The following is a 9,264-nucleotide window of genomic DNA, read 5'->3' on the forward strand; positions in this document are numbered from 1 at the left end:
GATCCCAACAGAGCCAGGGCAATGACAGCATTGATGGCAAACCCCATGTCCACCATCGTGTTCTGGACCTGTTTTTGAGAACCTCCCACCATCGAGTCACCTAAGAGGGCTGTAGATATCTGGGGACACTGAGGCATGTAGCTGTTATGTGGAAGAAGAGGCACTACACGGGCAGGCAGTCTTGCCTCAGCACCGCCGAGGATCCCTGTCCTAAATGGAAACATACGTGATAAAAAGTGTTCCCTGTCAAAATGGGAAAACAAACACCTTCTGTCTTTGATTCAAGACATGCTCATGGAGCACCAGGGACAGGATGGCCCAGCATGGGAGCTGCAGTGGGCGGGGCTGTGGGGTGAGGGAGCTCCAGTGAGCTGTGGGGTTGAAGGTGTCTTCTTCTTGGGGCCTCTCATGGGGCCTCCCAAGCTGTTTAAGCAGAGTTCTGACATGCTGGAGACAGCTCTTGGTGGAAAGCAGGGAAATAGTGAGAGAACATTCTTCTAAGAGCTTGAAAGAGCACAGGGGAGAGGAATGGTCTGTGGGGTTTGAAGCGTAAACAAGGAAAGGCTTTAAAGTGGGAAGCAGTGGCCGGGTGTTGGTGGGGCACACCTTTAATCCCAGCACTCGAGAAGCAGAGGCAGGTGGATCTCTGTGAGTTCGAGGTCAGTCTGGTCTACAAGAGCGAGTTCCAGGACAACCTTCAAAACAATACAGAGAAACCCTGTCTCGAAAAAATAAAAAATAAGAACGTGGGAAGCAGTGAGCAGAACTCTGGGAACTTAGAGGAACCACCAGCAGGGCCTAGGGTGAGGGAAAGAACCTTCTTCTACTTTCCCTCCCGCTGAGATGATGAAAGACTCTGACCAAAACCAGCTTTGAGGAAAGACGGTTTTACCTCAGCTTACACTTTCAGGTCACAGGCCATCACTGACGGAAGTTGGAGCAGGAACTTGAAGCAGAAACCATGGAGGACGCTGCTTGCTGGCTCAGTCACAGCTCATGTTTAGCTGGCTTTCTGACATAACCCAGGGCCGCCCGACTAGGGATGGTGCTGCCCACGGTGGGCAGAACCCTCCTACTTCAGTAATCAAGACAACTTCTCAAAGACAAGAGGGCAAACACCCGCAGGGACAGAGATCCTCTTCGTATGGAGGGCACTAAGGTCGTGGCCGTCCCAGAGCCGAGAGTTCTCAGTGTCTAAGCCCTTCATCCACCTTGCGACTGAGCAATCCAGAGGAAACTCCACAACTAAACTATGAAGCACTCTCTCAGCTGCCTACACAGAAGAGAATTCTCAGCCATGACCTTGGGCAGATTTATTTCTACAAATGTGTCACGTGACTACATTTGTATTCAGTTTAAGGTGTCTGTCACATAACTGCCATACGCTATTTAAGACCTTCTTCGTGCGTGCGTGCGTGCGTGCATGTGTGAGTGTGTGTGTGTGTGTGAGTGTCTGTCACAGCGGTATAACACAGCCAGGAATCAAGGAGCTTACAACAAATGCACACCTCTGCTAACTGTCAAAAGAGCAGGTGTGAAACAACAGCTACTTAAAAAAAATCTGGCCAAGATTCAATAAAAATCTTTTACAGAGGAGCAGCTGGGATCTGAGGGAGTTGTCACTGTGTGGAGACGCTTCCATCGCTCACAGTGTGTACTGAGATTCTGATCCTGGGCTTTCTTTCCTGTAACACAAGAGTCACAGAGAATCCTCACTCACACGTATAAACATAGCACACACACAAACACACAAACTCAAATATGACCAAACACACACAAAACACAAACACACAAACTCAAATACAACCAGATATACACACACACAAACTCAAACATGACCAGATAAACACACACAAACACACAAACACAATAACCACATACAAATACACAAATGCAATATACATGCACAGACGGACAGACACACACACACACACACTAACACACACATACACAAAGCACCTTTAAAGCTCCTTACGGATAGGCTGGGAGAGGTATCATAAATTGACCGTCTTTGTGGAATTCAGTTTGGTGCTGTGTGTTAGGTATTTTTAATGCTTTTTACATTTATTCATTTATTTTGCAAGTGTGGAGACCAGAAGATAGTGCAAGGGAACTGATTCTCTCTCTTCAATTGCGTGCAACCCCAGATCAAACACAGGTCCTCAGGCTTGGCAGCAAGCTCCTTTACCTGCTGAGTCATTTTGCTGGCCCCATGACAGACAGTTTTAGAAGCAATTCCTCAAACAAGTACCTGTCCCAAGAAAGCAACAAAAGATCGGAACAGAAGTCACGGCTCCCATCTCCACGACTTCACCAGTGCAGGCACCAAACCAGGCTTAGGGTAGACAGATATGAACGGCAAATGTATGTTGAATGCATATCCAAAGATTTCCATGGGGAGATGTCCGTGACGTCAATGAGAGAAGCCTCTTGAGGGGTATTATAAATTACAGCATTGGATGTGTTGGAATATTATACAGCCACTAGCATGGCATTTGTGAAGAATATTTAATCGGAGGGGCATCCCGTGAAACCAAAGACTAGGATGTGGGTTATATTTAGGATGCCATGCACTGGAAGGGTCTTCACACGAAATCTCCAGCAGCAGGCAATGTCTTTTCGTTCCCTCCCCCTACGCTCCCTCCCTCCACAATGCTTTCCTAGTTAGAAGAGAAATGTTATTTAAACACATATGGCACTCCCTGTGGTTGTTTAAAAAGAATTAGCAATCAGCAACTAATAAAGAGATCCTTCAGAATTGGTCCGAAAGAGAATGAGACCCTTTGGTGCCTCCGAGATTAAAGAACGAGCAGGAGACACTCGGGTGGTGAGCACAGCTCACGCTGGGGAGATTGTGAGTCGTCCGGTGAGAGAGAGAAGGCCAAGCCATCCCTCAGAAGGGCTCCTTCAGTAATCTGCCTTACACTGGCCTCACTGTACAAACCGGTGAGATCTGTAACCTCATTTTAATTAGAATGTGCCTGGAGCTTAGGGTCCGTTATTTTTCTATTTAAGATACATTAGTATAGGTGAAGAAATCGGCTTATATTCTGTGTACCAAGTTCTATATTATTTTTGTGCATTTATAACTGGCCTCCAGAGCCACCCCTGTCTGCCTTCATGATTTAGCAGGGTTAATTCTCACAGATATTTATTAGGAGGGAGATGGGAGACCAGGCTGCATACTGATGTGACAATTTTCCTCCTGTCTACTCAATAGTCCTGAAGAAGGCAGCTGACCTTGCCCCAGCTTACAACTCTGGGAAGGGTGTCACGCGTTGGCATGGGGCTTGAAAACTCTCAAATCAGATGGAATCCTGTAAGATCGGGGGACAGCCTGCGACCAGTGACTGATTTTCCCATTAACTGTTGTGAACAGTGAGATTGAATCGGGGCCGCCACAGATGGGCCTCTGAGATACATGTGCTCACTCACAGTATTTGCCAGGTCCAAGTCTTAGATTAAGAGAGGGGTGAGGCTTCTGCAAAAAGGGTGGACCCCTGGGGATTCCCCTCTGTAAGCAGTTCCTGAGTCTGAGTGGGAGGAGCCCGAGAGTGGGGAGAGCCTGTGGGTGCCCTGTACACCTCCCCCTACACTCTCCCCTGCACTCCCTTCCCTGTATGCCCTCCTCCCACACTCCCTCCTCTCCCAAAACCCTCCTGCTGAAAACACCCTTCCCCTGCATACCCTCCTCAGTCACTCAAAAGCAAACCATGGAGGTTGCTTAGGCCAAACCAGACAGGGAGGTGCCCTCACGGAGGTGGCACAGCTTCCAATCATCTTCCGTCTTCCTTTGCTCCTTCTCTATGAGTCAGGGAAGAGGACAAGCATGGGCTTGCACCTCCACGGCTGCTGCACCTTCAATGCTGCTGCATTCCTGTGGCTGCTGCACCTCCTTGGCTGCTGCACCTCCGTGGTTACTGCACCTCCATGGCTGCTGCACCTCCAATGCTGCTGCATTCCTGTGACTGCTGCACCTCCAATGCTGCTGCACCTCCGTGGTTACTGCACCTCCATGGTTACTGCACCTCCGTAGCCACTGCACCTCCATGAATATAGTCCAACACTCCAGGCCAGAGACAACAGTTCACTCCTTGGCCACAGTACCTGGGTCAAAAGGTGGCCACGCAAACACAGCAGGACCGGAGACTTCAGGACTCTGGAGACTTCGCCCAGCGTTGTCCCCCCACTGGGTCAAGGATAAAAAGAACTGGAGTCCAGCAAAGCCTCTGAAAGGACTCTCTCTCCACGAGCGTGCCCAGATGCCACGTTCCTGAGCAGAGGTGAGGGGTGGCAGGGTGTTCCCATACTGTCTCACATCCACTGCGAGAGAGGCATCAGGGTGTGAGAATGAGGCCCAGCAGGGCTGAGGAAGGGAAACAGTGCCGGCCACAGGGAGCCAAGGTCTCTGGAAGCCAGGCCGGCTGGGCGTCAACTAAGAACAAGATTCAGTCTGTCTCCTGCTGACCAAGCCAGCCCTGCTTGGCTGTTCTTTGCTGCCAATGAGTTCGGACCACCATAAAGCAGTGTGCAACCTTCAAAAGCCAGAAATGTTTTTGTTTCAAGTGATTAAACTGCGTTTAGCTCCTCGGAAGAGAACCTTGTTTGAAGAATTTCTGAGAGGGAAGCGTGCGGTTGAATTTCCTTTGGATTCAGGGCCCCAGCTCTGATGAGAATCAACAGAATGTTATGCATCCGGTCGACTGGAGCCTTTTTTTTTCTCTTTCTGGAATATATTGTCCTGTTAACGCAAGAACTATTTGTGTTTGCTGCAAGTGGGATTTTCGATTAGTCTTTTGACATCCAGATCACTCAAGGCTTTTTATTATGCTCTGGATTTAGAAAGAAATATGCTTCTGACAGCAACTGGATTTGAATTCTTCTGCTTAGGTTAATAGCAAATAAAAGCCCAGACCAGTGCTTGGATCCAGAGCAGCAATCTCGGTCTCATTCAGGGGTGGGGTGGGGGCAGCTATTTGAGAGGCTGAGTTCTTCCCCAAGTGCTGTACTCAGAGTCCAGACAGCTGGATGTTGTTAGCTTTTCCAAAAGTGTTGTCTGTCCTCATTGCCATGGCCATTTGCATGCCCAGCCCAGAGTGGGACCCTCACCTGTTTGCAGGTGATGACACTCCTCCACTGAACTGAGGGGTGGCAGTGCACACCTACCTGCTCCTCAGGAAGTGGCTGTGGCAGGCCCAAGAAGTGGGACAGAGAGTCAGGAGCAAGACGCAGCAGCAGCCTCAGCCCCGGCCACTGAGGCGTGAGTCTCACCTCCACTGCCGCAGATTGCCCAGAACAGGACCCCTGAGTAGCTAGGTTCCACAGGAGTGCCTGGCGGCTCCCATGCCTCCTCCCAGGGACAGCATCGCCACCCCCATCCCTCCAGTCTCATGTTCCTGCATCTTCTGTGGAGACGTAGACGGTGTGGGTGGGAGAAATACCTGTGAGTGCGTCTCTGAGCCCAAGGGTGTTATGGGATATGAATGGGTGAGGCTGAGGCCAGCTCACCCAGTGAGCCTGTGTCCCACCCCACATCACCTGTGTCCTCCAACCCTCAGGGCATTGGCCGCCCCTTCACATACTCATATTTGTTTGCATATGGGTGCTCTGCAAACAACTCCCTCCCTTCTCGCTCTGTTCCTCCCCCTCCTCTTCCCCAAGCTAATCCAATCCTTCCATTGCCTACGGAGAGCCACAGGGTTTCCCAAGGCTCCTTCAGGGGTTCATACATACTTGGTATAAATCAGAGAAGGCATACAGCTTTTCTCATATGTCACAAGGCCAACTGTCTACTTGCTTAACACTGGGTGTCACCTGTAACCCTCTAGAAGCCATGTGATATCTTTCATCGGGCCAGAAACAGCATAGGTCTCTCTCTCTCACACAGACACGAAACGTAGGAACTCTGACTACTCACTCAGCACCAGAAGTTCTTCACGGAGTTTCCAGTCCAAAGCTTCCCAGAGTCTTGTGGGTGGTCACGCAGGTGCCGTTTTCAAACCCAGAGGCCCAGTGGCTTTGCAGCAAAGATAAATACCCGTAACTTGTAACGGAGGTACACAGACCCCAGACACACCCGGCACACCAGTCAAGTGTCTAGGCCTCAGCCGCTAACTTAACATAGCCCAGAGTCATCTGGGGGAGTCTCCTTTGAGGGACTGCCCAGATCAGATTAGCCTGTGGCTGTGTCTGTGAGAGACTGTCTTGATTGATGGTTGACATGGAAAGGTCCAGTCCACTATGGCAGGCACCATCCCTAGGCAGGTGGAGCTGGGCTTTGTTGGAAGGTTTGCTGAGCATAAACCAGAGACAGAGCTGTCCAACCGCGTTCCTCCATGTCTTCTGCCTCAGTTCTTGCCCTGACTTCCCACAGTGACAGATTGTAATCCATAAGTGTTAGACGAATAAACTCTTCCACTTTTGTCAATGAAATACACATACACACACACGCACACACACACACACACACACACTTTAACAAGGTTCCTTCCCAAGTGTTCAAGAGAAGTCTCTCTCTTCCTTTAAGGGCTTGTTGTACTAGTTTTAAAATTAACTTTTTTTATCAAGAACAACTTGGAAATAAATATCACACACCAAAATTAAAGTCCAAAGTCTAAAGAGCTCAATGGACTTGTATGCAGTTAGCATAGCCGTTCTGAAGCTGTAGAGTTTCACATCGGATTTCACACTTTCACTATTGAATATATATTTATGTATTTATTCACCACACACAAAAAAAGAGTATTATGCTATTTTTAGCAACATGCCCTGCTCCTCCCTAATGCTTCTCCACTCAGGGTGGATCAAGGTCTCCAGGGCCTCTCTCCTAATAACCCTCATTCCTGAAGGGTAATGACAGGCCAGTTCCTTTCCTAAACCAACCAATGTCCTCCGTTCTTACATCTAACATCGACACGACAACCGTCAAACTGTCCTGTACAGAGTGCCCCCCCCAGGCCTCACTCATTACCTCCAAGGCACAACCATGACGGTCATTTTCCTAAACCTGTGGTCACCTTGGGTTCCAAGAGCAAAGCTTTATAGACAGAACAGGCCTCCTTCCTAGAGAAGAGCAATTGTCTACCCAATTACCTACGATGGATTGGCTCCACCCAGAAGTGTATAACCCTGTTAGGAGCATACTGGTGCTCTTGACCAATGACGGTGATTAACGAATTAAGAACACCAAGGACCACCTTGATGAGGGGACCACACTTTGACCAGAAATGATAAATTGTGCATGCCTCTTGTCCCAATGCCTCTTCAATTTAAACCTAAAACTTGCATCAGTATCCTGAACAGGAAATCAAACTTGGGTCCCTTGTATCTGTCCTCTGCTCCACGTGTGCTGATTCAGTTGGCTTTCTCTGTTTCTCACTGTTATTTTTCTCCCTTGCTAAATTGTTGCTGGAAACTGGACTCTAGTTCTAAAACCTTGGCTATGGTGTGGGCAGCCTATATACTAAGATCCATGACGGTTCGTTTTTATGTCAACTTGACACAAGCCAGAGTTATCCGAAGAGAGAGAGAACGTCAGTTGAGAAAATGCCTCCATAATATCTGGCTGTATGGTGTTTTCTTAATTAGTGATTGATGGGGGAGGGTTCAGCCCATTGTGGGTGGTGCCATCCTTGGGCTGGTGGTCCTGGGTTCTATAAAGAAAGCAGGCTGAGCAAGCCACGATGAGCAAACCAGTAAGCAGCGCCCCTCCACGGCCTCTGCATCAGCGCCTGCCTCCAGGTTCCTGTCCTGCTTGAGTTCCTGTCCTGACTTCCTCCAGGGATGGACTACAGTGCAGAAGTGTGAGCTGAATGAACCCTTTCCTCCCCACCTTTTTTGGGGTCATGATATTTCATCATAGCTATAGAAACCCAAACTGAGACAGATTCCAAGAACAGCAAACCATGCAATCAGGCACAATATCACCTCTCAGAGGTCAAGAGCAATGGCCAGTCATATCTTTGGAAAAGATCACATTTTCCCTAGGACAAGTAGTCCAGAGGAGACAAAACTGAGGGGCAGGGGAGATGCTTTGCCTGGGAAGAAGCCCTTGGCTGCCAGAGTCCTTCACTTAGAACAAATCATAACAGCCTCCAAAACACATCCACAAATGAGTCACTAAAATCCAAAGGTGTGTTTGGTGGCAACATTCAACAGCAGTTATAGGAAGGCTGGGGTCTGCAGCTAACACACAGGCCAGCATCCCACACCTTGAGAGTGTCAGGCAGATGCTGTGTTGCCAACACTATTAGCTGCAGCCTCTTCCTGTCTCCCCCATGTGTGAACCCTGGGCCACAGAAGGCCAGTACAGCCTACCCTCCCTTCCCTACACTCATAGATAACACGTACATAAAGAGTCACCAAAACCAAGTAATTATACTGCAGTAGCTCACCTTGTTTTATTGTCTGCATTCTTTGCTTGCTGGGGATCATAGCTCTGTTATTAATTCATTAAGGACCGTAATTGCATTCCAGCAACGTGCGTGCCCTTTGTTTCATGTTTAGGTGTTGTGAATAGGAGAGTGGCATCACATGATGAGATCTGTGCTCCCTGGGGGCCCCTGAAGACAATCCAGTCCTGTCTGGGGAGGTCCAGTGGCGCCAATCCTGTGCTGTGTCCTGTTGTCTCTCTTGTGGGAGGTACCAGATGAGAGCGGAGAGCCCACAGTGCCGCTGACCCATGTGGTGAATGCGAGATGGTCTTGGCTCAGGGTCCCGGTGTGTGGGGGAGTCCATCTGTGTTCCATGTTCTCTCAGGGAAAGGAGAACCCACCCATGATGCTCCCTAGAGTCAAAGTGAGGAGTTGAGATTTGCCCTGGAGACACTGCTTAGCTCTAGGAACACTTGCTGATCTCGCTGAGGACCCGGTTGGTTCCCAGCGCCCATGATGAGTGACTCACAGCCCACTGTAACTCCACCTCCAGGGGATTTGATGCCCTTTGCTGGCCTCTGTGAGCATCAGCACATACATGCTCTCTCCCTCTCACTGTCTCTCTGTCTCTCTCTGTCTCTGTCTGTCTATCTCTCTCTCGCTGTCACACACACATACACACACACACACACACACACACACACGCCCATACACTTAGAAGTCATCTCTCTGTCTCTCTGTCTCTGTCTCTGTCTGTCTCTCTCTCTCTCTCTCACACACACACACACACACACACATGCAGACACTTAGAAGTTAAACAAGGAGAAAATCAACTTTGCATAGATGAAGGAGTTGCAGGGAAGTACAGACAAGACAATAAGCCCTACAGTTG

At 49.2% G+C, this 9,264-nt stretch overlaps 1 long non-coding RNA gene across 1 annotated transcript; it reads right to left on the reverse strand.

Moving 5' to 3' along the window:
• Window positions 1–1,237: 1,237 nt before the first annotated feature.
• Window positions 1,238–9,005, reverse strand: LOC110342692. Its single transcript, XR_002384843.2, has 3 exons — window positions 8,394–9,005; window positions 5,918–6,016; window positions 1,238–1,685 (listed from the first exon to the last, which is right to left on the reverse strand). It is a non-coding gene; the product is annotated as an uncharacterized LOC110342692 (long non-coding RNA).
• Between the last annotated feature and the right edge of the window lie 259 nt (window positions 9,006–9,264).

Source organism: Mesocricetus auratus, unplaced genomic scaffold (assembly GCF_017639785.1).
Source record: "Mesocricetus auratus isolate SY011 unplaced genomic scaffold, BCM_Maur_2.0 Super-Scaffold_100042, whole genome shotgun sequence".
In the NCBI taxonomy this organism is placed as follows: Eukaryota; Metazoa; Chordata; class Mammalia; order Rodentia; family Cricetidae; genus Mesocricetus; species Mesocricetus auratus.